General features: G+C 38.3%; 1 long non-coding RNA gene across 1 annotated transcript in view; it reads left to right on the forward strand.

Annotated features, from left to right (window-relative positions):
* Positions 1-10697, forward strand: part of LOC141973842 (uncharacterized) — a 73338-nt gene extending 62641 nt beyond the window's left edge. Inside the window, exons 5-6 of the long non-coding RNA XR_012635606.1 lie at positions 3520-3636; positions 10585-10697. This is a non-coding gene — a long non-coding RNA (uncharacterized LOC141973842). The remainder of the gene's footprint in view (positions 1-3519; positions 3637-10584) is intronic.
* Positions 10698-21875: the final 11178 nt, after the last annotated feature.

The raw sequence follows: 21875 nt of genomic DNA on the forward strand, positions 1-21875 counted from the left end.
GTCAGAAAATTGCATGTGAATCTCATCTTTCATTAAAAAGTAGACTTCTGTGCCTCATGGCTGCAAATAAATGTTTACTGACGCCCTGTGTTCTTGGTCACATTCTTGGTAACATTCTGGTAACGTACTAGAATGACTAGAAATCAGGGAGCAGAGAAATAGAACACAACAAATGTTATTTTATAAATCACTTAGTTTTACCTAGCTGTGTGATTCTGTGAACGAGTAATGGTATTTAAATGGACTAGTCTGGATAAAAAACAACATTAAAAAATATACCTTTTTAAAATTTTATTTATTTATGTATGGAAATAAGTACATTTCCAAATTTGTGTAATACGTCACTTGAACAAGGTTACTTATATGTCTACAATGGATAAAAACTTTTCACTTGATAAGGAGTGTATTGAAGAGATGCATGTTTGTTATCAAAGTTTGACTGGACTGGACTTAAGAATTAATCAACATGGAGAACCGGAATTTGCCAAGCTGATAAACTACATGTTGGCAGCTGATGTCTCCTCTGCAGGTTCAGACAGTCCATGATGTCCTTTTGTCCCACTGGTTTGGAAAATCACTGCATTCTGGCAAACTTGATGGGAATCTAGTCATGCTTATAAGCGAGGAAAGGAAATGGCAAGTTTGAGATCAACAAGAAGATGTAAAGCACCACACGACATCATACAACTTCTGCCCATGAACAAGGATGTCTCCAAGATGCATTGAGCTAAAACAATTCATAGGCGTCTCTGCTGGGCTGAGGATAACCCAGGAGAGTCTTTCACATGGGGACACTTATAACTGTTGTTAATTGCCCACCAGAAGAGGAGGCTGTGACTCCAGTCTGTAGGAATAAGAAGAAATAAGACCCAAAAGAGGGTCTGGAGGACACATGTAGTGCTTGGGGAGAAGTCCAGCAGCCTTGGACTTGGAACAAAGGCAAGAAGCAAATAGAAAATAAAGTCTTTACGTGTGAATTACCAAGCAAATTTAACTAGTTGTGGCCCTTTGGTCCCATCTACAGTTAGTAATGGGATAATGGTCCAGATCCTACCCAATAACTCAGTATACTGACACCTTCATTTCACAGTCTTTTTATACCAACTGACATTTTGGTTTGGCAGCCCCATTAAAATTCATATTTATGTGTTGCTCCATAATACACAACCCAGGATTTTAAACAGTCACAAAAAACCCTCTATCTTCTGTGGCCACTGCAGTGTTCTCAGGGTTCACATGGCAAGAAGCATTTGTCGTTGTGGAGAAGCTGTGAATTGTAGTTGAAAATACATTTTTAATTCAAAACTCACACTTCTGAGCCTTTTGTGTTATCAGCTACCATCTTGCTGACAATTCGTATGATATGTGACTGTAGCAGTACAAGAGGCCAATATCAGAAATTATAAATCCACTTTCATTTTGTTTAACCCTTTCATTTCTCCTTTTCTTCATACTTCTACAGCCACAGCAGCCGGGATTACTGTGCCTGCAGTCAAGCAGGGAGATGTCAGGTGCAAACCCAGTACTAAGAGTATTGCAAAAGGATTCCTGCCCCTCTCCTGTTTATTTCTTTCATGGCCACTGGGAAATCCAGGAGGGGTTCTCCCAAGATCCCTTATTCAATCTCTTTTTTGCTAATTTTTGGAGCACCAGTGGCCTAAGTGACTGAAAAACATCTGTCCCACCAGGGCAAGCTCACATGAATCAAAATACCTACAGAAATCTGACACGTGGACCAGCACTACAATTAATTTATAGTCTGATGCATGGTATCACATGGAAGAAATAGGAGTGCCCTGACTTCGACAGGTCCTCAGGGAAACAAGGATTAGTCCACACCACGTGGCCACAAATATTGCAACGCAATTGTAAGAAGTTAATATTGTTTCCAGAACATCTAAGAATGTTTTTATTTCATAGAAGAGGATTTGTTTCTGTTCTTCTGGAGAGGAACAGAAATGAAAAAAATGAGAACAGGATTCTCCCTGATTGCCATCCAAGTTTCCAGCGAGCTAGGAAAAGTGAATTTCCTCAGCTGCACAAGTCTGGATTCACGTTAGTACATGCCTAGAATTCACTTAGGACACCGTTGGGATGTAAGTATGGGTTCTGAAGATCTGTGGTTTAATATTTAAATAAATGTTTAAACATTCATGGCCTTCCTTCAGCCGACAGACCCATCCTGGATCACATGGGCAACAGATTTATAGCTTCTCTGAGACCGTGCTCTCTGACTGCTGCATGAGGGTAATACTTTGCACTTTCATGGCAGATCTCAGCTTTTTGATCTCAAAGCACTTTGCAAGTGCATAATAACTAGTTAAGCCTCAAAACACACCTCTGCAGGGGGTACTGTGCTATTACGTCCGTTTAATGGATGTTAAAAATGAAGTATGGTAATGTTAACGCGTAACGTCAACGGGCATGGTTGCAGCATGCTATAGACACAGCCACACCAACAGGGACACTCATTCCAAGCATTATCACCTTCAATATTTTATTATCTACAGCATGACATAAAAACAGAGTAATTGCTAGAATTTTACCCTACACCTGCCGTTCTGCTGGTGTGTATGGAAAGCTTTTCTGTAACAAAGCTGTTGGTGTAAGGTTCAGCTCCTGTAGCAGCTGGTAAAGGGCTCTACAGGGAGACCCGCTTGCTGGAGGCCACTTACCTTCACGAACAGCACAGCAGGTGTGCAGCAGGAGTGGCTATTTTGCCAGCAGCACTTTCTTCTCCGATAATCTGTTCTACCCCATTTCTAGTTTGGTTTAGAAGTTTTCTGCAAATGCCCTGACCTGAGGCAAACTTCTAGACACTGTTAACAACGTCCAGCAAGGAAGAAGCCTTGCCATATCTGCAGCTCATGGCTCCAACATGCTGTGTGTGACCAAGTACCTTGTGAAGCCAATGCTGTTCAGCTGAACAGGCCTAGCAGGAAACACCAGGATCTCAGGATCTCCCATGGAAAAGGGCCAAAAGCAACGACAGCAAGTTTGTGGCATGTAGAAAAAAAAAATGCAGAAGTCACCTAACAATCCAGGACGCTATAAAACTAATAGAGTTGTCCATTTACCTGACCAAGGTCAAGGAAGAAAACATAGCTAGGCTGGCCAGAGAGATGAGGGCACAGACCAGAAGATGCCAAAAATGCTGCTGAGATCAAAATGACATCTGCTGGAATTGCGAGGAAGGAAGTCCGAGAAAGAACAGATGGCAGAGGAGAAATGATTGACTTTATTCATTTAAAAAAAAAACAAAAAAACAAAAAAACCAAGAATGATGGGTTCCAAGGCTTGCTGCAATTAGTACTCTTTCAGTCTAAATGAATTGCTCATTGCGGTAATAAATTCAGGAACTACTGTTTTCAGTCTGCCCTTTTCACAGGCAGGAGACACAGAGATGGCACAAGCCCAAGGCAAAACCTGAAATATGACCTTTTACGTATTAGTGTGTATCATAGCGTAACAAGCCTGTATTTCTCTAATCATTCCCTCTTTTTCCTCTCCCTATTCCAGATATTGCCAGAATACCCTCCCTGGTACGTCAGGTCCTTTGTTAACTCCAGAAAATGTGCCTTCTTGGTGAGAAAGGGTCCTGAGAGGATTATGAAACAGGGATATGGAGTTTCCCAGGTAATTAAGCATATATGATATCTTTTCTCACCAATCCTCTTCAGATTTTCCTGACACCTTGAAATTTTTTTTTTAAATCTTCTTAAAATGCACTATGAAGCTTATGAAAAATACAAGGAAGGACAAACTACAACGGGATATTCAGAGAAAGAAAGTTAATATAGAATAAATCTTCATCAGAACTGCTTTCACCAGTGTAGGCATGCTGCATCATTGCCTTTACACCACTTTCATTATCAGAGATTCTTTTCTCTGGCCCAGGCTCTGAAAGAGCTTTGTTTGACTCCTTTTATATTAATATGACTAGAGGAAAAAAAAAAAATCCAGAAGCTATATAACAGTCTGTCTCTTCTTTTCTTAAATTATTTAATTTCTGAAAGCAAAAAACCCATGTAGCAATCAGACAAGAACTCAGCAATCCATTAAATACCATTAGTCTTTCATCTTCCAAACCAGTTTTGAATCATAGCATCTGAGAGAGTGAAGATAGAAACAACCAGGTCCTCTCACTGCCTAGCACAGGATTATTAGCTAGACAGCACCTTTTAGTGTTTTTTTTTCAGTCTAACATTGATTGTATAATGTAAAGGGCCTTTCACCGCTTCTTTGAGGCAATTACTGTATCACTAGAAAAATATCTTCTCTAGGATTTTTTCTTGATCTACATCCTAAGTAAGTTTCAGTAGTTTTTTTTTAAATTGTTTCTGATTTTGTTTTCTCATACAGTCCTCCCCAATAGCCATCATGGTTTCTCATGACAGCTGATTACTTGATAAATGTTGATAAAAAAATTGACTCCTACAATGATAATTCCCGGTTTTCTTGCTTCACTCAAAAAGTGAGTGATAATGCATCAATTCTCCAAGTCCAGTAATGAAAAATTGCAGGAAAATGTTGAAATGGGAAAGACAAACATTAATACACAAGCAAAACATGAAAAAAATTTCCATGTTCTATTAGTAGATTACATGCTGGCATCTGAGTGTGTTAACCTTTGTTTTCTCTAATCTGATATGAAAATTGCTTGAAATGATTTCAAGGTCATATCTCATTAGAACAATCAAATATTAAAATTCTATGATAAAAATATAACCTGATAGAAAATGGCTAATATCGTAGACAGTTCCTAACATGTTACGACGAATCATGTAGATAAAGTCTATTTTGTTTTCACACACTTTGCTGATCTATCTTTACTCCTTTACTCCTTCCCAAGCAAATGGAAGGTGACAAAGGGACAAGAATGCAGAGTTTGCTGAATGCTTTGTATGCCCTTGAACGTCCTTTCTTCTGAATGAGTGCTAATGGTATTCCTTGGTTGAAAACCCATCAAATTCAGTGGGAGCTGTTCTGCAGCTGATTTATTCCTTTCAGTTCAGGACACTGAATCAGTCCCTTGATTATCTGTACTTTTATTAGGAAAATATGGATGTCAAAAATAAAGGTATAACTTCTTTTTTTAAAAAAAAAAAAAACAAACCCTAAAGGTTTTTTTGGGCAATAGTCCCTTTGATTCCTGCCAGAGCATATGGACAAGTGTTCCCAAAAATTTCAGATAAATGGTAGCTCTCTGTGCTTGAGGCAAGTAGTGAAAGTTACTTGTCTGTGCTTATACTTCACAGTCAGAAATTTCTTGGCAGCCTGCAGTTAAATTCTCCCCCATGAGCTTTGAGGCCACTATTCAGAAGGTTTAAGTCTTTCTTGTTCTTCTCTAAAATCTTATCCCAAACATTCCAGTTAATGTAAGTTTTGTAATTTAGGGAAGATTTTATTTGGTCTACATCTCTGAGGGACTGTGTCTCCACCAGTCCAGTGCCCCAGCAGCTGTAGCATCCCACAGCAAGCAGGGCCATCTTCAGCTGCTTCCTGAAGGAAAGAACTCCTGATCAGCTGATGAAAACAACCTCTCCAAAGGCAAATGCAACCTGAGACAGAGAAGGTGACTTTGACCCCCAGCACAGGTTGAATCCTTGCAGTGTTGCCAAGCTTTAACCTTCATCCTGAAAGAGGAAGCTTTCCCGAAAAAGAAAAAGCCATATGTGAAAATTTCCAGTAATGTTTTCCATCACATTCAGGCTGCTGGGGGCCAGAGGGTGGGAATTGAGTCCTTACAAACCAAGTGACAGTTTGACAGTGTAGGACTAAACCTCCCCTTGTCACCTGAGCTCACTAGAGACAGCACAAGACCATGGGCTCGGTGTGAGCAGGTTTACTCTGGTTCTGTGAAACTGGGAGATCATTATACTAAAGAAGGAAAGGAGGAATGTCCCAAAGGACTGAGAGTAATATTGAATTAAGTGACAAAACATATCGTTTACTGATGGGAAATGTTTTGACTCTCCGGCAAGTGTTAGCATTTTTAAGGGCTGAACTTTTTGTTACCCAGGGTGAAACTGCAAAAAAAGCTCATTAAGTGCCCTAATGTCCCTAAAGGCTAATGCAATTTAGGAATTTGACTGCCATTGTACATTAAAATTTCTTTCTTTTTTGTACTTTGTCCCCCATTCACAAACACCTTTACCTTGCAAAGCTAGGTAAAAAACTGCTGCACCGAATAATTCAATTTGTGTTTTTAAAAGGCCACATAAAGCAGGGCCCATTCCTATTAATTCATTCCTGTTTCACTTCCTCCAGACCCCATATCTCCCCTCAGTACATTGTCAAAGTCATGCATGTACACCAACACAAATCTTGAAAAATTAAGGACAAAACATCACATTTCAGAATGCTTGAAATTATTGGGGTTTCTAAAGTGTTATTTATTACTTGTATTATCTCGGTCTTTCCCCTTCTCACTCTCTTATTTACGCTTATTTTAAAACCCTTGAAGATTTTTTGAAAAGATTATACTCAAACTGGCAACACCAAGTTCTAATGTTTATCTTATTGTAACATTTCATACCCTCAAAAAAATCTTTTTATCGCAAGATGACATTATCTATGGTTTACAAAATTATTATGATGATTGCTTGGAGGGCTTGCCTTAGGAAATCTAGCCTTGACACACATTACTTTTATGGAAAAATAAATTTATCTCAATTGGCTCTTAATGTCATCTGAAGAAGAGAACTATTTAAAACTAGCTGCCAGACACAGAGATAATCTTAGCTGAAATAGAATATATTTCACAAAGACGTGAAGTGGCTAACCTGGCTTTTGGATAGTGCAAGTATTTTAACACATCTTATTACTACTTGGAATATATTTCAGATGGGCTTTAGAGAGAGATGACAAATTCTTCTCAGGCATTCAGTACCATGACCTAAAATTCTCAAAACGTTTGCAGAAAACAAGATAAATTGTGTTGCTGACTTTTGTGGGGCTCTTTGGAGAGATTTACAGTATCAATACAACAAATTAACTGAAGTAACAGCTGTGCTAATTACAGGCAAGTTTAAAAAGCTGAAACTTGTGTTTAGGTTTTCAAAATGCCAGTGGACTCAACTAATTACCACATGCTGTCACAGTGAGAGCAGCCAGGTCATGTTATCAAGACCTTTCTTGTCCAACGGCAATGAAAATAATAGAAAGAAAATACTCAGTACCTGAAATACTCAGTACCTGTGGGCAGCAGGTGCCAAGTCCAGCCCCTTCCCCTCCTGAGTGCCAGCCTGGTACCAGAAGCAGGAGATGTTCAGATCTGACAATTAAGCCTCAGGCATTCGGCGACTCTCTCTCTCTCTCTTTGGATTAATTTTTAAGCAGTTTTTAAAGTGGTTCCCTCTTGGAATGAAGGATTTTTCAACTTGTTCGTGTGAGATGTTTTTAATCTTATTCAGTTCACTCCATTCAAATTAAGAAATCTGAACATCTCTTTCTAACAAGAGTGGGGGCCCTGAAAAGTCACTGCTGGTGATGACAGGGACATCTCCTGCTTGGAGGTACTCTGCCAATTTCTGTCCCCACCAGCCTGACCCTTCTCTCACTCGTGGCAGGGTAAAACTGGGTGAAAGATGTGAAGCCAGAGGAGCTACCCCAAAGCAAGAGATCCTTCAGATCAGAACCAAGTTATAGTGAACTGAAGGATGTGCATGGGAAGCAACAGAGAATAGCATTTGGCCCAACAAAACAAAAGATACCATCAACATCACGGGGCAACAACCTAACTTGAACACATTTTTCGTTACCCTGTTTGTTGTTTCTTTTCTGAATGCTCAAAACTATGTGTTTTCTAAGTGTTGCCTGGCTTTTCAGTTTCTCAAGAGGAAAATCAAATTTGTCATCACCATTTACTTGAAATTCCACACCCAGAAAAGACAGACAGAAATACTCCACCTTCGCTTTAACACACCAACCATGGCATACACAAACCACAGGCTTTAAATTCCCACAGTCATATGCTCCATTACCAGCCACACAGATAGTAGACCAAGGTTGAATTAAAACTGCTTTTTTCCACCTGGGAGATCAATAACATCCCTTATAAATCAGGACTGGCTGTATGGTTTCTTGCACACATCCCACAGATTCACTCTGCAAAAGACATTGACCATCCATACCACTTTCTTGCCTCTTTGTATCTGAAGAGTTATACTGCTCCAGGGGGTGAAGGAGGGGGAAGAGAAGGAAAAAATTATGGGTTATGAATATTGACAGAGAAGATATTCGTTGTTTACTGAAGTCTTGTTTACATAAAAGCTCTCCACAGTCTACCCCCTAAGTCCAGAGGTCCTAAACTAGTGTCAGTGAGCTGTCTGGGTATTTTTTCCCACGTATTGCGCTGCTATTCTGCCGACAATAGGGACCCATTAACATTTGGCCCTTCAAGTTAGTGCAGCCCAAGCCTCGGTGGCAAGGACGTCTGCCCAATATGTAAAATAATGGAATGAATGGATTCCGTGGAAACAATGATAACAAGACCTGGCTGAGCTAACTGTGGCAGCATGTGGTAATTTTCCAGCCCGCTGACCCCGTAAAGAGAGCTGGAACACAAAGCTTAGACTGCAGGGCAGGTTGGTCTGAATGGTTGCAAACAAGTGCAGAATATCTGATGATGTCATACACACAATTTGACAGATGGGGCAGGGTTTTTGTTTGTTTTGTTTTGTTTTGCTTTGTTTTAAACTGGAACTTAACTGTTTATTTTTCCAACATATTTACACATTACGGGTATAACGCGAAAAGCCACAGCTGCTTTAAAAACGTGTCTCGGAAGAATCGTTGCGTGTTAGGTTTAAGAAACAACCTTATTTCCTGGTGACAAATGGTACTGCTTGTGCAGTGAATGCCCTGGGAGTGGCGGGAGAAAGTTGCTATAGAATGATGCATTATCTCTGTATTCAGCCCTGGGACTGTTTTGAATCTAGCTCCCCCCTGAATCCTAATATACACTTTGAATAGCATAAAGAAGTATTGTTATTGCCTCAGTCTAGTCATTACATCGGAGAAACAGAGAATCAGAGATATCTAAATGGGTTACTAATTTAGGTTTTCTGTCTGGGACTAAAATGGCTTAAAACAAGTTCGTTTGAGTATTACAGAATTGGTGTATGTTTGCAAGACTATGCAACTCTATGCTTTAGACACCGTAAATGCACTGAAGTACAAACATATGCTAACGCAGTTGCATACCTCCAGAGCATGCTTGAAAGTGTACATAAATGTGGGATGGGAAGAGATGATGTCATAATTAGTTGTGAAACACCATTGATACGGCTCCTTACAACTTTATAGCTCAATGAACATTAAAGGACAATTCCGATCCTGCGGTTGAAGTGGAAATGATAATACAGTACAGAACACACTTCTGAAATTTTTACCACGTCTAAAAGCGGATTAGACTTTTTATATGTCCCAAGGGAAAAATACTACACAGGAATTTTGAACCTATTCCAATTACATCTTTCTCTTTCCCTTCCAGTGTTATTTTTTTTTGTCTGTGAGAGCTCTGAGACAGTGCCCGAAGCACTGTGCAATAATGAAAATAGGAAGGAAGGAGAGGCACAAAAGTAAAAAAAGAAACACACATTGATTATAGTGGAATTTTCTATAAGCTTGACACAATCAGTCAAAGTTAAGATAAATACAGGCAATATTTTTAAATTAATAACCACAGCCTGAGTAAACAAACCAGAAGACCAAAGTTTGAGGATGACATTTTCCTACTTGCTTTCAGCATCGTTTTTCAAGCAGAGAAACTGTTAGGAGGGATAGTTTTTATCACAGCTTGAAATTATCATTATCAATGATGTGCACTATGCTCTGCCTTTTCAGCAGCCAAGGATTCAGTCCCTATTATATTAAACACTGTACAAACACACGGTAGCAGGCAGTGTCTGACCCAATCAGTTTTCAGTGTAATAGGCAAATTCAATACAGAGACAGGCAAAAGGTCCCTCTGCACCCATTAAATCCCTTATATCCACAGTACGATAGAAAGTGACATGATTTTTTGAATGGGGAAAAAGATTTTGACCATTTCCTACATAACTTGAATTTCGGGTTGATTTTATTGCTAAAAAATTACATTCTGACTCCATTTTATCGTATTCTATTGAAATGTAAGGATTATGTTTGTGATGTTGAAACTTCAGTGACTGGAGAGGAGACCAGAGTGAAATACGTGAGTTGTCTCTTAGGCTGTAAAAAAATATTTCCAGATCTCTGCAAGCTTTGCCTTTTTGTTACTCCTTACTTTACAGGAAGAAAGTTTCCAAGCTACAGGAGGTTTACTACCGTTTTTTTTTTTTTTTAATACCTAAAATCAAGACTTTTCCACCCCAGTAGGGATCTCTGCTGATCAGAGAACAATAAAAATTCTGACATAGGTAATTTTCTCTTCAGATTTTTTAAATTCTGTTTTTGTGACTAATGAGTACCTTGGAGGAGAGCAGCCTGAGTTAAAGGTTCAGCAGCCTCAACTGTGTGGATGCAGGTGTCAGTACTCCCAGAAAGCCCTGAAAGAAAATAAGAGAGCATGATTCGTTGACAGGAATTCATCTTTTTCAGGTGAACAACTGCTGCAGCTACTTGCAATAGAAAAGAGCCAACAAAGCAGAACTATGGGAACTGATGGTTTAGATTTACAAGTTGTGTTACTGCTCTGGGAGTATGACAGTGACTTCAGCTTGCACACCGTCCTGATGAGGAGAAAACAGCCCATCTTGACTTTCCAGACATGAAATATTTCATCATGAAAACATTTTCAGTGGGGTAGAAAATCATCAAATCACAGCTGATAACTTCTTAATTAAAAAACACCCAAATTTTAGTGTAGGCATTTTTGAGCAAGTAAATACATCAAGTGCTCAGTTTTTAATTGAATTAATGAAATGTCTGCATGATTATTATGAATTACACCGTACTAAGAAATTTTTAATGTTAATAAGTAAAATATGACATAAAGTATAATTAAATACTGTAAATTATATCTATTTTATTATGACAAACAAACAAAGTGTTACTGGTTTTAAACAAACTATAAAGAATAAAGATATATTTTAATGGTTTTAGCATGTTATAGATGTATCTTTCCTTTAAGGAGATGTACTGAACCTCCTTTAGATATAAGAATTCTCAGTCCTGGCTTGTCTAAACTGATTTAATAAAACAAGTCAATAATTTTTCTCTAGAAAACAAGAATTGGTTCCTGCAGACTCTATCTACATGTATATGTTTATCTTACTAAAGAGTAAGTCTGCAGCTTTGTTCCATTTTTTATACAGACCTACACCCCTTCTATTTCATACGTACATATACAAGCATTTGCTGGTGTGTGTGTGTGTGTGTGTGTGTGAGAATAGGTACTCTGTTTACACCTCAGAAATGACCCTTCCTAAATTTCTGTGCTATGTAGCAGTCCTGGGGACCTCGTCAGTCTGTCACTTTGACGTTAGCATCTTCATTCCTGACTTTTCAGCAGAGAAAGCAACTTTTAGGACATATATTGGGAGTTCTGTGGATTCCTTCTCTCCACCTGCAACTTCTTCAAACTGCTGATTGTAAGGACTGCAAGCGCAAAGCACAGACCGTACCTAGTTCCCTTGTCAAAATTCCCACCATCACAAGGTCAGTGAGGGGTGAGATGCAGAGATGGAGATACTGAGAAAGTTTAAGACACACTCAACCTCTTTCCTTCAGAAATGCCTGAAGACATCTTGACATTTTGAGATCCCATAAATATTGATGGAAAATACAAAAAAAAGTCCTTGTAGCCAGTGACCCTATCAACTACAGCAATGGTCTCCCAACCCCACTCATACCTACAGATACCAAATCTGCCGCAGCACAAAATGTAGGAAATACCTGTCCAGCTCACACCCCTGGCAACTTGAAGAAATGGGCTTCAGTACTTTAAAAAGTGGACAATAGAAGACCTAGAGGGACAGTACAGTAGCATCTACCCAGGCAAAGGTCTGATATTAAGCACACATTTCAGGCCAATGTCATTGCAGAATTTTAATCAGAAAGAAATGTACCGTAATTTTACACTTGGGCCACTATATTAATATGAAATTTAAAATAACATTATTCATTTCTATATTTCCTAAGAATCTTAAGTTATTTTGTCCTTCTAAGCACCGTGGTATGAGCACGACAGTAAATTACTATTATGTCCATTTGACAGAAGGAGATTTGGAGGAAGGAGTATGAAGTGACATGGAAGGACAGGAGAAAAGGCACAGGGGATGTTGTCTTCTTCCTGTGCTGGACTCACCCTTCTGCCCACGGCCAGGCTCTGTATTAACATTTTTCTGAGCTTTATTCTGGAGCTTGCATGATATTACCTACTTATACTGCAATGCACAAGTGTGGACCCAGGAAAAAATTTCATCTTCCTACAATCACAGTGCTGTGATTTTGATCAGACAAGGTAGCTTAGACCCAGGTTTGAATCCAGCTCATTGTATATGGGATTTGGTTACAAATAAAAATTTGAATTTAAGATATCTTTCTGGAAGAATATATGGCGTATTAATTATTAGAAGACTTGTGCTTACATAGCAATACAGCTATGCTTTTAATGTAGAGTTATCAAAATCCAAGTTGAAATGATTGCTTAATTCTCAGTCTGTAAAAGAGAAGAAAAAGGATATATGGCCTTGTTTATGCACAAAATTGATTTTAAATCAATTAAACTGGTGAAAACCCCTATGTGAACACATTTAAATTGGTTTACATCTGGCTTGTATTAATTTAACTTCATTCAGTTTTCACCAAATCAATTCAAATGTGTAATTAGCTTAATGGCTCTTGCTTTTCCAGAACAACAGTCTTTCATTCTCGACAAGGGGGAGCTGTTTTCATTTCCTAAATATTCCAAATGAGGCATGGAGCCACTTTTATACAATCACTTTTACTATTTCACTATTCTTTCCTTTGACTATGTAAGGGCTGATTCTGTGCATTAAGTAGCTGAAAGTGACAGGCTGAGAGGGCAGGTGCAAGGTAACGCAGAGAAAGAAGTTTTCTGTATTTTTCTGGGCTCTTATAGAAGAATGGTCAGAGAAAAATACAGAGCAGGTCACTGACACCAGCTTCTGGGTATTTTTGGGGTGTTAATTTCTCCATCTAATCTCCAACATTTGTCACTTGTCAAACAATCCTATGTTGCCCTTTCCCAGGCATTCATTCCCTTCATTAATTGATGTTGGGCTTAGCTATTTTTTTTCTGCTAATTAAGTAAGCATTTCTTGCTTCAGAATAAAGTTGTGACTCATGGTTTTGTCTAGGCTCATAACAACCACTTCTCCTTTGAGATCCTTCCAGCAGAGCTGTGAGATGGTCGCTTTATTGTCCTCTATTTGTTCCCCTAAACTGCTAGCATTTAGGAACATATTATGCAGTGACAAATCCTGAAAAGCACTGTAGGCTTGATGGAAATTTCCAAGTGCCATCAGTGCCTGCTGAAGACAGCAGCTGTGAATGGTCGGCAGCATCACCAGGTGCTCTGCACTTCACAGGATCCAGTCTTGGGCTGTACCAGAGGTTGTTAAAAAGAAAAAAACATCTTTCATGTAAAAGTAACAGATTACACATAATAACTGTCTGCTCTGAACTTCCTTGCATGTTTGTTTTCTGTAACACACTGTTCCTTAGAGAGAGACAGGAACAACGCAGGAAATATATTTTAGGACGTTTTTTTTATGTAATGGATTGGATGTCACAAGAAGAGGGGCTGAACCCAGAGAGTTCATCCCCAGGCCTTGGGAACATCACAAACTTACAAAACCAACAAAGCAGTTTTCAGCTTTACCAAATGCAGTCATTATGTGAAATCCTTTTCCATAAATCATCTTAAAGCTATTTTCAATGGCGATTCAATATAAACCTACTTTTCCAACCAGGCATATCTGTGGTATGAAACACCGAAGAAAACCATGAAAGCTGCTTTTGTTAATTCACTCTGGAAATATAAATAACTGGGCTAGTAGTCAGTTGCCTTTGACATGGGAGAACTGCTGGAGAAATTAAGATGCCAAAGGATAGTCTGAAATATTCAGTAAATTACATACTGCAAGCGCTGATGGAAACCACTCGTCCATTGTTTGAAATGATTGGCAAATGAGCTAGCACTTTGTGGCCAGTATTGGCCTTGCCCATCTTGGTTCTAAGTTTCTGCAAATTAATGGGTTTTTCTGAATTGCTTATATTGTTGTAAGGAGGAAAGATTCAAAAACAAAATCCTATTTACACTGTGAAAAATACAATTAACTTTCAATTGGAACTAGATACTGCATCAGGAAAACATTGAGCAGTGTGTGATTAGCACTTCTCTTAAGTGATTTGATTATTTAACCTTCTTTAAGAATGTTTTTCCCTCATATAGTGCCCCTATTTAGTATCCTCCACCTTAGAGAGCTATTAGATAACATGCCATAGCATACCAAAAAAATAGGGAGAAGAATAAACAAAGACAACTTTAGGCAACTGATGACAAGTAAGATTAATTAATAATTTTCCTAAAGTCAACGATTTTCACGTGTAAGTATGCTTATACATCTAACGGAAAGCAAACACATTCAATTGTATATATAATGTTTTTTGAAATACATTTGTACGCATAGACATAAACAAGCAATTGCAGATATAAATGTATTCCACTCTTACTCAAAATGAAAATTCAGAAGTTCTGTTTTGAACGGGTATCATGAGACCATGGTTGGTTATCACTAATTCTCCTTGTCAGAAGCAGAGCGTGACAGGTGGCATAGGTGTTTGATACCACTATACCATGCTGTGATTTCTAACTCTCATTTCTTGCCCCAGAGGTGCACAGGCATTGCCTCTCCACAAAGATAATACATAAAATATACAGTAAATAAATTATTAACTTACACATCAGATTTGTATGTAAAACAGAGCATGCCAACGTGCTCCCTGATAGGTCTCTTAGTATTTTTTGTGCATATTGTTTAAGTAACACAAATGAAGCATGTTCATTTGCTAGTTCTATTTCTGTTTAACTTTCTGCTACACAGAGTAAATGCGGATACACACAATAAATTATCCCATTATCAAGGAAATGGAAAACAAATACGTTGATTGTATTCTCTAAAACTACCTTTCTTTTTCCATTTTATTTTGCAAATTATTCATTAAAGATATCCGTTTTCAGAATGACCCATACTAATCAACAGAGATCTGTTAAAATCAACAAAAAAAGAAAACCTTGATCCAGGCATGAGGCTGCTCTTGCTCTCATAATAAGGTTTTTCTAGGATGGCTTTTTGTCAGCTGCAAGATTTACCGTAGCCCACATTTTCCATTCTTAGTTGAAGATCTAAGAGATAAATATGATATGAACAGTATGTGACTGTTTGATGACCTTTCTATATGTTTAGTGTAAGCTCAACAGTGGTTTGTCTTTGTCAGAATTTCGTGATTATTTTCTGATATATCTTAAAACATTGATACCAACAGAGGATAATGTGACTGGAATGACAGCATTCTGAAATTTTCTCGAAGCCAGATTAAAAGCTACGGTAATTCAAACTTTCTTTCTCCTCTTTTATGATCAAATTTAAACTGGGTAACACTTATGCCTTTGTGTTGGTTGAGTAAAAAGTGACATCTCCTCCTTCAAAGAGAAAATGGTAAAAATAGATGGGAAAAAATACTCATTTTGTAGGTATGAAAACCATTTTACTGGAACCTTGAATCTTTAGAGAAGGTATAATCACCACAGATGGCCCACTTAAGGCTGTTAATGTATAAAGTCTTGCCTGCTGTGCATTACAAGGCTATAATTTTCATCTTGGGGTTCCTATGACTAAACAGCTCAACTCAGCTCTTTCAGTTTATGACATCAGAGAAATCCTCAGTGAAATTATAACCTTGGGAATACCCTGCAGATGCTTTTATTTCTACTTACAGACTCAAACTACTTATATATCACTGCAGAGCGAGTTAACAGTAAGCAATAAAACACTGTAATATATATTTAATATGAGACCCTTTTCTTTGGGTGACATAGTTCTTGTTAATAGTTTAAAAGAATGTGTTGTTACCTTTTGTGTGTGTTTTTTTTCCAGCCAGCTGAGATCTTTCAATAGAATAAAATTCATGGCCCCAGCAACTGAGCACACTGGTTTTGGGCTACCTCTGCACCAAGACAACCCCTCGGTAATTTTCTGCTGTGCTGTGTCTACTGCAAGATAAGAAGCATGCCATGCTTGGGCAGGTCTTCCCAACAGTACTCACGCTTCTTGCCTGCCAGATGCAAGCTTTACCTCCATCATAGAACTTTCAGCAGACTCTTTGACAATGCACACCTTCTCCATCACCCCGATGCTGTCACTGTGCTCGGAGCAGTGAGATGCTGAGGGCTTTTCAGTGAAGATGCTAACATCAGCTGAGGGCCCTCTTGGCTGGCCAACTATGGTCAGCTTCTGTGTCTGATTAATTTCTGGCACTGTCTTGATCATAGGATCACAGAATCATAGAATCATTCAGGTTGGAAAAGACCCTTAAGATCGAGTCCAAGCGTAACCATCTCCTTGCTTGACCGTTGTCTGCCACAGACTTTCCTTCTTCCACATGATTCCCTGCTTGAAAGGGCAAGTGGAGAGGATATTCATTATCCATTCTGGTCCTGCCTCCTTTCTTTCTGCTACAAGATCTTCACTGCAGCTCAGTCAGACTCAGAAGAGGTATTATAGAATCATGGAATCCTTTAGGTTGAAAAGGACCTTTAAGATCATCGAGTCCAAGAATATGAGGCAAATCACAATTTCTAGTTACAGAAATGGCAGTTCTTTCTTTTGCGGTTTTAAATTACTTAGGAACCAATCTAGACTTTCATAAATCCAAGAATTATCCAGATTTTCATAAACCTGAGAGTATTTCCTAAGAGTGCTCAGTAAGAAGTTTTGAAGAATTTTTCAGTACGTATGTGGGTGACCTGCAGCTTGCTTTTTCTGACAAGCTGGCTTTTATTCAACTGAATATGTGACCAGTCACCTTGGTCATATGGGGAAGCTAGCACTCCTCAGCTAGATGACGAGGATTTTAAAGCAGAAAAATTATCATAGCTAACCACCTCCCAGCACACACATTCTCTGCAATGCACTGTCTGGATAATGCTGCACTTGATCAAAATTCCCAGCAATTCCAGCATGTGTGATGTTGTGTGTGGCAGCGTGCTGGTATACAGAACAACGTGAGACCTACAAACCATCATGCACAGAGGTCAGCATTTTTATATTTAAAAAAAAAAAATCATAATTGCTCTATGATTTGAGATTTCCTTAAAAGGTTTAAAACTACCCGTGTTTAACGCTCATTAGGGAATACAAGAGAAAAAAGAATATGTGGTTGTTACAGCCTAGAATTGCAAAAGATTGCAAAAGTTTGGTCCTTTATTTTTATTTTCATGATAAACCGGCTCATTGTTTATTAATGCATAATGTGGTTATGAACCTGTCCCATCATTATCTGGCATATTACAGATCATGGGGCAGCAGGAGGAATAGGAGGAGGCCACATACTATCCTTTCCAGTACTGGGCTCCTGTATAGTGGCTATTTAACATGCAGAGTTCTGCAGAAATCTTCCCTCATTACACTACAATTGAAATCACATCAAAAGTCACATCTATGTCTTATACAGTGACATATCTACCGTAACCAGCTGGAAATCTGCAGCTCACAGACGTCAGAAATATGCCAGTTTTCTTTCCAGACTGAGCATACCTGCCACTTATTGTCATAACAATGTCCTCTTCAGGTCACATTATATTGTTCATCTCTGGAAACATTTGAAGTAGTGTTACTGGTAATCTTCAAAAGTTGTTGTTTTACCAAAAAATGTTAGGGCTGACTATATAGATAATATCAAAACACCATACAGATGAAAACTTCTCTTTACTTTCATAGTGCTGCAAGAACTGATTTGAATACAGTAAAAAAAAAAATATATATATATATATATAAATTGCTTAATATAAAAAGGCAAACTATGGTTATTTTTTAAATGGCTTAAGTGGTTTTGTTTTTACTTTTGCTGCTTCACTTCATGTTTCCATCATCTACAAGAAGCAGACTACTGAAAACAGAAAAATTTATTTTCAAAGGAGTTAAATCTCCCAAGAAACCCCAGTATCTAGGTAAGAGAGGTTTAAAGAATAAATGTGCAGACTTGTGATGATTTCCTGAATCACATAACCACATGTTCAGACGTTTGCTTTTCACTTATTATCAGCATTTGACTTATTTTTGTTTCATCTTACCCCTGCTTCTATTCCACTGTCCTTGTTCAAGATATGGGAATCAGGCCTTTGGTGTTATATGATACTAAAACAGATTAAGATGTGGTTTTCTTCCACAGTAGATCTTTGGGTTTTCTTCCTGTACAATTTTTCTTTTATCTCATCAGGTTTGCATATATCAGAACTTTGAAACACTGGTGAGTACACCGACGGGTCTTGTCAGTGTTTCCATTATCATTCATAAATCATGATTTTCAAAGTTAATATTTCAACAGTTGTAAATCTCATCTTGCTGAAATGAAGCAGCTTGGATTTGAATCTGGTTTTTTTCCTTCTAAAATTGGATTTAACCCATTAAATTTCTTTTCTTGTTTGTGTTTTGAATGATAAGAGATGTATTAGTAGGCCAGCTCCCCAGGAAGTACTTGTCTGGAATCACCTCAGTAACTTCACTGACCAAGAAAGGAAAGAGCTAGAAAACTATTATTAAAACATTATTAGCCTTGATGGTGGCAGATGAAACTACGTTCATGGACAGAAGCAGAAAAATGTGACCTCTATTCATGAGAGGCCATCCTCTTCTGTAATAGTTGTCTTTATTTTAGGATCCACGATGAAGGTCCTCTCCTCTGCCTCGCCTGGATTCAAGTCCCATGTCACTCATGTCATCAGGCAGCCCGTGTTCTCCACTGGCCTCCTGCCTCTCCCATCCTTCTCGCTCTGTCCACTCAGCCAACTCAGACTGTTCTCCAGGTTCTGAACATCAATGCTTCTGGAACCCACAGCTTCAAAAAAAAACCAACCCAAAACCAAAGCAGTGTTCCTTTATCACCAGGGCTGTCACCCTGTTTTCCATGCTAGTGTGGAGGACATGTTCACCTGCTTTTTTACAACTCTTCTTTCTGTCTTTTTCTTTCTTTAGATATTTCCTGCCAGAATCCTAATCCTGCAGTGCTGCTGTCAACCTCCAGCAGACAGCATGTTTTTTGCAGTGCAGGAAGAACACAAGCTCTATGCAGCCTCCTGACAGTGGGATGGAAAGTGTCTCTGAAAATTAAACCATTTAAGGATCTGCCATTTTAGCACTCAGTCAATACTTATTCTTTCGTGATTTTTCATCACGAAGAGTTTGCAATTATTTCCTCCAATCGTTCTGCTCCTCTTTTGCTTTGCTGTAACAAGATGGGGAGTGGGAATCCCAAACAGCCCTCATCAATGCACCTCAAGAACCGTTTTATGACCCTCATATAACACTTTACATGACTGTTTAATTTCCTATTTAAAACAAATTAACTGTTGCATGCTCTAATCAGGATACAAAGGACCCCAGATCTTGTCTGGAAGTATGTGGAGGTTACTGAGAGGTTGTCAAGATTGATGGTTGCGCTGACTGTATGACCTTAGAATGAACTTTGACTAAACTTTGCTCTTTGTGTGCTTGGCAGTCTGTATTTGGAAAGCATCAACTGTCTACATTCAATGTATTAAATGTAAGGCATGAGCTTTCCACAGACTTGTTTCTTTGTTTTTACAGAAGCCAAAAGCTTCATCAACTTTATTTATATCAGTTATATCAATTATTTCATAACTATTTCAGTCTGCTTTTGTATGCATTTATTTCAATAAAAGAGTATGTCAGTTGGCTCATGCTTCCTCCCCATTTCCTCTTCTAGATTGTGTATCCTCAACATCATCACGTGGCAAGGGTGATGAGCAATAATTGTCCCTTGGATGGTAAATTTCCATGACAGTTTTGCGGGACTGCTCTATATTTATGCACTATTTAAACCCCAGCTGTCTCAGGAGCCAAGAATTCCATTAGTGTATTTTTATTTGGATTTTGTACATGTATTTTAGACATATATAAGTGTGTCTAAAGAGAGAGAAAGAGAACAGGAACAAGAAGAGAAGTAAAGATTTTCAGGCCATGGGGGACACACTTTCACAGAAAACTCTCAGACACAACAGGTGATACCACAACACAGCAGAGAATTATTGCCATGAAGAGATAATACACAGAACAGAGTGAACATTTGCTATGACCAGGACAACTGCTTTTACTAAAAAACAACTAAAAAAACATCACATTGCTATTTATTAAGGATTATGATATCACAATGTCTAATTCATATTAACTTGTCCAAAAAAACCTCATCAGCAATTTTCCATCTGAATTTCTTTTCAAAAAGGCCTAGACTCCCAACCAAACGAGAATCTTTCCTCTGTTGTCGATATTGTCCACCAGAGCAGCATTTACTGAAAATGAAACAGGGCTACCAAATCTCATTCTTGGAAACAAAAAGACTTGTATGTCGTGGTTTAGCTTCTGCTGTTATTTTTTTTTTTTTAGCAGCACACAATTTTCATTATTTATTTAATACTTTATTAAGAAAATAATTAACTCTTTTTCCCCATCCTATTCCTAAATCAAGTAAACAGTTCCCGATTTGCCTATTTGTGTAAAACTACTAATATCAGTCTACTTAAGAATCTAGTGTGAAGAAAAAGGCAAGGAGTATTCTAATCCTCAGGACCGGCTATCATCATTTATGTATCTTGCATAAATATTTACAGCACATATATGTATAGTTGTACATACACAAAGGAGTTAAAAATCAGCTTTCATTCTGTTTCCAAGATCAGAAAGTGCTGCAGCTGCTGCCAGGTTTTAGATAAAGATTAAGCAGTTGGACTAGATCTCTTAAGAAATATTTTTGTGATCAATATTCAGAATAATAAAGCAGGGAACTAAATAACTGAACAAGTATGAGCTATAAATAATAATGCCTCTAAACCGAGTATCTACCATAGTTTTCAAGGCATCAGCTTTTTTTTAGGACCTTTTCAATTACACCAAGGGGTCATAATCCAGCAACACTGTCAGGACATGGGGCTGGACAATGACCTGCAGAGCCTGTACGAGTGATAAAAGGGGCCAGGGCCCACTTGAGCAACCCTGAAATTCAGACCCAACAGGAACCACCGTGGTCCAAATCTAAGGCAGATTGAACAGTGGGTTTGTGGCCTGGTCACAGTGGGGACCCAACAGTGAGGACAAAAAGCTGTGCTGGGTGGTCCAGAATCAGACATTTTCTCACTTGACTTGGACCACAAGATGTAGCCAGTGTGTGAATGTATGACTCTACGAAGTCATAAACGGAAAGAGCTTTTAAATAGACTGGTTCTGAGCCTGTTCATTATGTGTAGGGCTCAACAGAAAGTTTTCTAAGTCGAAAAAAATCATCAGTAAATAAGTGCAAGCAATAAAAGGGAAAAAAAAATGCTAATGCATTTTATCTTGCAGACTTTTTTTCCTCAGCTTGCTAGACTTAGTCTTTATTTCAGGTCTGAATGCACCAGCAAAGCTTGCTTTGCTTTGAAGAATGAGATTAATCAAAACTATTTTGAAAAATGAGCCCAACTGAAAGCAAGGAAATATTTAAAACATCTCTGCAGCCATAATAATAGTTTGATGATCTTAAAGTGAATCTTTACAAAATAAATATTCCAGCCAAAAAATGTTTCACCAATTATTCAGCAATGTTGTGGCTATAATGGTACTAATGGTGCTATAAATATTTGTAGAGGAAAG

The sequence above is a fragment of the Athene noctua genome, chromosome Z (genome assembly GCF_965140245.1).
Source record: "Athene noctua chromosome Z, bAthNoc1.hap1.1, whole genome shotgun sequence".
In the NCBI taxonomy this organism is placed as follows: Eukaryota; Metazoa; Chordata; class Aves; order Strigiformes; family Strigidae; genus Athene; species Athene noctua.